The sequence below is a fragment of the Pistacia vera genome, unplaced genomic scaffold (genome assembly GCF_008641045.1).
Source record: "Pistacia vera cultivar Batoury unplaced genomic scaffold, PisVer_v2 Contig212, whole genome shotgun sequence".
NCBI lineage: Eukaryota > Viridiplantae > Streptophyta > Magnoliopsida > Sapindales > Anacardiaceae > Pistacia > Pistacia vera.
This window is the reverse complement of record NW_022196016.1, coordinates 511,424-518,730: the sequence shown is the minus strand read 5'-3', so window position 1 is coordinate 518,730 and position 7,307 is coordinate 511,424. Positions and strand designations below refer to the sequence as shown.

At 33.2% G+C, this 7,307-nt stretch overlaps 1 pseudogene; it reads left to right on the top strand.

Annotated features, from left to right (window-relative positions):
- The first annotated feature begins 243 nt into the window (after positions 1-243).
- Positions 244-2,830, top strand: LOC116129496 (annotated as a pseudogene).
- The last annotated feature ends 4,477 nt before the right edge of the window (positions 2,831-7,307 follow it).

Below are 7,307 nucleotides of genomic sequence, written 5' to 3'. Positions count from 1 at the left end.
ATTGTTTCAGTTGCAGGCATTTGGAGCAATATTATGTTAAAGCATATATAAAGGAGATGACATCAATTTTGCTAATCGTCATTAGAAAGTTACTTAATTCATAATAAACGATATTGACTTCCAATTTATTAATAATAAAGAATGCAAATTAAGAAGGTTTTGACACATGGAAAGCATGATTAACATTGGTAAAAAGAATAAAGAGCCAAGGGCCAAATAACAAAATTAACAACCAGCAACGAGATGCCATTAAGGGAAACAGATTCCAAAGAGGAAGAGTACTATAATCTTAATTTGACACTAATATTGGAAGGTAGCATGACAATGAGTGGTTGCAGCAACAAAAAGGTCAAACCATGGATCCTGTAATGTAAACCATTATCCAAAGCCTTAGTTTCATGGCATTGAAGGTTGTTAACCCTATTTATAACTATGATAATAATGCTGAAAACTAATGTTTATTCTGATTATTTAGGAACTGACCATTGTTCAGATTGCCTTTTCATAGCTGCTACAGTCATGCCCTACTTTGGGAGTTACATACACAGAAGTCATTCCTTAAATATGGTTACATCAGCTTCCTTCTTCGATTTGCTAGTGAGAAAATTATCAAGTGACATTATCCCCGGATGTTGAAAAATGACTAGAGAATCTCATATTAGTAACCAACAAAGTATAAAGTCAGCCTAGCTCTCTTAATAATGATTTTGGATCGGATCTCAGTTCATTAATAATAGTGAACTTATGATTTGAATGATTATATGCAGAAAGGCGCTGACATTTGTGAATTTGAAGCATGGAATTCAAAAGATTTGAATGCTTAGTTCTGGTGTTTTCTTGTGTTATTTCTCCTCTATTAACATTTGTAGCAGCGTATGGCACAATGATCCATATGGGAGCATTAGTATCAAATGGGATATCGTCCTGGACCCCTGATGCTATGTGTTGAGCTTCATCTTAATCTGTTTAATTTTCCACTAGTAGCACCCGCAGCAACGTTTCGGAGCATTATTCATTACTACTGCGACTTAAAGAAATAGTATGCAAAATGCTTGCCTTAAATACTTAAGTTTGACCTTGTAATGTGAATGATTGAGCAGTGATCACTGAGGTTTGTTGAGCTGAAGTTCCCTTCTGATACTGGAACCTGAATAATTTGAATTTTTAGTGTATCACAGTTTGCTCTATAAGCTTGTGCTTTGGCAACATCATTCACTCTGCATTCATGCATAAAAAAAACATATAATGAGATGGTTACAATGACGATTTTCAGGCAGTGGTAACGATGACCAACTACCAAATGTATCGACCAATCATGAGTCCTGGCTGGACCTTAGGATGGACATGGGCTAGGAATGAAGTTATTTGGTCAATGTGGAGCTGAAGCCACTGATCAAGGAGACTGTTCCAAGTTCAAAGGAAACATTCCCCACTGTTGTAGGAGACTCCTGCAATTGTTGATTTGTCTTCTGAAGTCCCTAACACCAAAAGATTTACCCATTGTTGCAAAGATGGCGAACTAGCCTCTTGGGGAAAGATCCTGAATCTTCTGTTTCCTCCTATCACTCAGTGTTGGCCGCTCTGGTAACTCAAACCAAACATTGAGACTGCCCAAGAATTTTTATTTGCTTGGTCAGGACCAGGCTACACATGCAGTGCCGCGACCCTTGTGCCACAGTCTACATTCTTCTCATCTGGTAGTAGGAGGAAAACATATGCAATGAGTGAGTCATACATGATCAATTGATTGATTTGAATTGTAATCATGTTCCGTCTCTGAATTTCCTTTAAAGATCTTCTAATTTAACTCTTTATTTTGGTTTTACAGTGACATGGACTGTGACCTGCACTTACTCGCAGACATTAGCGTCTAAACCCAAAATGTTGTGTTTCCTTGTCATCTTTTTACAATCCTAAGATCACTCCCTGTACATCTTGCGCCTGCGGTTGCCGAGTGAAAATAATGTGTAATGTAAGTGGTCTATTTGAGTTTCAGATGAAATCTTAGACTACAATAATGTGCAATCATGTTACTCTAAACTTGACTGCAGATAACTGTAGTCTAAGATATTTCATAATGTTGCGGAACAGTCTTTAAATTCAGACAAATTAGGCCATATCCAAATGATAATTAAATTGAGCTATGAATTGGGTAAAATGCAGAAATGATCCTAAAATTTCAGTATGGCAAGACTAAACAATCCAATTGACTACAATTTGCCTCTCATACAGTGCCACTCAACACATGTGCCCCATCCGGGTGCATTGGCATGTGAAGGCCAACTACAGAGCATTGGCGTGTGAAGATTACCAAACCAATTTCAACTACCAGATGAATTACACACACTGGACTCTTGTTGTTCAATCCAAATCTCAGTAATATCACCAACGTTTATCGCTTCATTTATGAGCCACTCAACCTATACCAATCCAAGAGTAAGCCCACTCACTCTTAATACAATCCTAGTATCTCAAGTTCCAGGAGTCTTAACTAACTAATGTTCAATCTATGCAGATGACACTGGCATGTTTCATGGAATAGAGTATTATAATGACTTGTTAAGGGAAGCTGGGCCAAAGGGTAATGTTCAATCAGAAATGATTCTTCAAAAGGACAGAAGTACATTCACATTGGAGAAAGGAGGGCCTTTTCCTTTGAAGTTTATTTTGACGGTGATGATACATGATGCCTCCACCTGATTCTATCCATTCCTGCCCAACTCTGCCCATGTCAGCCCAATTGCATCTTCAACAGTGGCCCTTTTCTGCTTATGATAGTGCTAGCAGCTTGGTAAAGTTCTATCAGAGATTGGAAGGGAGAGGCCAATAGCATTTTTCAAGGCTTTTGAAGTCAAGTGTTAGCTTTGTCAATGTATATAATTAATAGTGATTCAGGGATGGGAGTTTTCAATGCAGATTGATGAACTGGTTCACATAACTTGTACCAAATCTGAAATTGGAACTGTATATAATGAAAAACTTAGAATAAAACATACACTTCAGACCATTGATCCATGCAGGTTGAAAATTCTTCTGTGTTGGGACAGTAGTCTGATTAGTGGTTCTCTTTGTATTTATTTTCAAAAAAATTCCCTCTTTCCGCGGAGATTAACTCAAAAAAATGGCGGCATGATCATCCTCAGTGGGTTGACTAATTGAAACCGTCACCCCTTCCATAAAAATAAAATATACAGAAGAAAAATCAGGCTTAGTTACTATTTTAATTGCTTTGTTTGTAGGTTGTACTTCCAAGGCTTTATAATCTCTTCATAGACTATAATCTCCTAAACCACATGCATGAAATGGTTCAGGTTCCATGGAAGCGGCTAAAATTTCGGATCTCAAGATTGATGTCAAAATAACATAAATTTGTAACAAGACACTTTTGATTTCAAATGTCAACATAGAATTATAATATCAAACGTGAACTTACAGATATGACAACAAAAAGAAAATCAATATTAATTATAGTTTAACCCACTTTTCCTAATTATCAGAGGAGTCAAAACTTGGGTTACTGGTTTGTACATGGATCATGGCGGTGCCGAGAGGGGGCTTTCGCGACTCCGTCATTGTTTGTTAAACAATTAGTAAAAACTAAAAAAAAAAAACGAAAAAAATCATGAAACTTTAAGTAAAGAAAATAATACAATATCAAGAACCTAAGAAAAAAAATTGTAATAACGCAATACTTTTGTTAAGAATCTGAATCTTTTCTGATACTATGTTGAAAATCGGAGGAGTACAACATAAAAATAAGGAACAACAATAACAACATATCACACCATCAACCTAGTATCTTTACTTAGGCGGACATCCCATTCCTATGGTGTTTAATACCACTTGGTATTTACTCGATACTCGTAGTACCCTTACATCAAAACCCCTTGTATCCTCACATTCTCTCTTTCTCTTATTCCTCTCTCATTACCTTGAATTGGTTCTAACTCCCTTATTTATAGGTAAAATAAGACATTCTTATTCTATTAGGATTCATATTCCTATTCCTAATTGAACTCTTCTAATTTAAATCATTCTCCTATTTTAACTTAAATAAAGTTCTAAACCAATTCTTCTTTCCTATTAAAACTCAAAGGAAAAGGAAAACAAATATTCTTCAATTACAAATTCCTAAACTAGAAATTTGCCTAAAACTTAAATTCCTTCTTGTTTGCCTTTTCTTCTTACTTACCTTTCTTTCTTGATTGCCTTTTCTTCATCAATTACCAAAAAGTGTTCATATTCCAACAACTTTCCTATTTGAATAAATTCATGAGAAGTAAAAATTTGAGTAAATGTGTTAAGTAAATCTTGAGCAAAACTTTCTTTTAATTTTATTTTTATTTATTTAATTTTTTTTTGGCTTCCAAAGATTATAATATAAATTTTTATGACTTTGACCAGACCTAACCTAAGCTAAAGTCAACCAAAACTTAAATCAAGTCAACATTGTGTTGACTTTTAATATGAATTAATTAAAAAAAAAATTCTTGATATAAACATAGATAGTAACTCAAATTTCTTTATTTATTTTGAGTCTCAGGATATTGACGTTTGAAATGTAAGAAAGTGGTGGGTGAAAGATGAAGAATAACGTTTTTTAAAATATAGTTAAGGTTTTAATTTGGGGAAACAAGTTCATTCTTAGACACAAAACACAAAATAAACTCACAAGATCCATGTCTTTTTCCCTCAAATTAGAATAAAAANATATATATATATATATCAATGTCGTTGAGGCATTCTTTAATTTACAGGTTCTTTTCATGATGATGATTAATTGTTTTCTTGTTACCTAACTGTCAGGAAGGTGAAACTACCCAATTCATGATTTGATATTTTGTATATAATATATATGCAGTTACTGTTGAAGTTGTGTTGAAGTTGTCCATCACTTCAACAAAAAAAGGTGAGGCAGAAGCATCCGGGTCTTGCTTTAGGATTTCTTTTAAGTAGTTAAATTATTAGTTGGGCTTGGGTTTAAGAAATAGGGATCCTTATAATATTAAGTTTTTCTCTTTAAACCTAATATATAAACTTGTTATTCTTTTGTATGAGGGTGATAGTAAATTATAAGTAAATACATTCATTATAACGAGATAAGTGAGATAGTATTATAATAATATTGACTCGACTGACACAATGGCGGACCCAAGATTTTTGCTGGGGGGGTCTTCGCGGCTCTGCCATTATTTGCAAACAACTAGTGAAAACTTTAGAAAATCGCTAAACTTTAAGCAAAGAAAATAATACAATATCAAAAACCTGAAAAAAAAAATGTAATAATACAATACTTTCCTACTTGAAGAAATATATGAGAAGTAAAATTTTGAGTAAATGTGTTGAGTAAATCTTGAGCTAAACCTTCTTTTAATTTTATTTTTTATTTTTGGCTTCCAAATATTATAATATAAATTTTCATAACTTTGGCCAGACCTAACCTAAGTTAAAGTCAACTAAAACTTAAATCAAGCCAACATTGCATTGACTTTTAATATGAATTAATGAAAAAAAAAGGGGGAATTTTCTTAGTAGTAACTCAAATTTCTTTAATAATTTTAAGTAACTAAACAATGATGTTTGAAGGGTAGAAAATTAGTGGGTGAAGGGTGAAGAATAATCTTCTTTAAAATATAATTAAGGTTTTAATTTGGGATAGTAGAAACTTTCTTAAACACAAAAAATAAAATAAAAAGTCACAAGATCTATATCTTTCTCCCTCAAATTAGAATAAAAAACCTAAAAAAAAAAAAAAAAAAAAACATGAATCAACCGTAAAATAAACTAAATTGAAATGGATTTAATTATGACACCTTGAGTAGTGAAAGCTTCAATAATTTTAGTCTTCAAAAGTTTTAAAAGCGAATAACATGAGAAAGAGAATGAGAGAGTGAAAAATTATAGGAATAAAATCATAAAAAGCAAGTGGAGCTGTGGAGAAGAAGAGTGGAAAAAGTTTTAAACTTTTAATATCATATGGACTTGAAATATATATATATTAATAGCAAGTTTTTTGTGAGTCTGGATATATAGTTCTCATTTTCAAAAAATCTGAGAGTAGACTTGAGTATATATATAAATAACAATTTTTTGTAGGCCTATATATTAGTAATTTTTTTTCCATCCCTAAACTGATGTAGCATGTTAGTTGGGTGAAACAAAGTTAATCGCACGTGTTTTCTTTCTATTTACTAGTTTGATATTTGTGATTGTTTACTTGTTTGATTTCGTATTATGCTCTAGATTGTTTCAGTTGCAGGCATTTGGAGCAATATTATGTTAAAAGCATATATAAAAGGAGATGACATGCAATTTTGCTAATCGTCATTAGAAAGTTACTTAATTCATAATAAACGATATTGACTTCCAATTTATTAATAATAAAAGAATGCAAATTAAGAAGGTTTTGACACATGGAAAGCATGATTAACATTGGTAAAAAAGAATAAAGAGCCAAGGGCCAAAATAGACAAAAATTAACAACCAGCAACGAGATGCCATTAAGGGAAACAGATTCCAAAGAGGAAGAGTACTATAATCTAATAATTTGACACTAAATATTGGAAGGTAGCATGACAATGAGTGGTTGCAGCAACAAAAAGGTCAAACCATGGATCCTGTAATGTAAACCATTATCCAAAGCCTTAGTTTCATGGCATTGAAGGTTGTTAATCCCTATTTATAACATATGATAATGATGCTGAAAACTCGATGTTTATTCTGATTGGTTAGGAACTGACCATTGTTCAGATTGCCTTTTCACAGCTGCTACAGTCAAGTGCCCTACTATTGGGAGTTACATAAACAGAAGTCATTCCTTAAATATAGGTTACATCATGCTTCCTTCTTCGATTTGCTAGTGAGAAAATTATCAAGTGACATTATCCCCGGATGTTGAGAAAATGACTAGAGAATTCTCATTTTAAGTAACCAACAAAAGTATAAAGTCAGCCTAGCTACTCTTAAGTAATGATTTTGGATCGGATCTCAGTTCATTAATAAATAGTGAACTTATGATTTGAATGATTATATGCAGAAAGGCGCTGACATTTGTGAATTTGAAGCATGGAATTCAAAAGATTTGAATGCTTAGTTCTGGTGTTTTCTTGTGTTATTTCTCCTCTATTAACATTTGTAGCAGCGTATGGCACAATGGATCCATATGGGAGCATTAGTATCAAATGGGATATCATGTCCTGGACCCCTGATGGCTATGTGGTGAGCTTCATCTTAATCTGTTTAATTTTCCACTAGTAGCACCCGCAGCAACGTTTCTGAGCATTATTCATTACTACTGCGACTTAAAG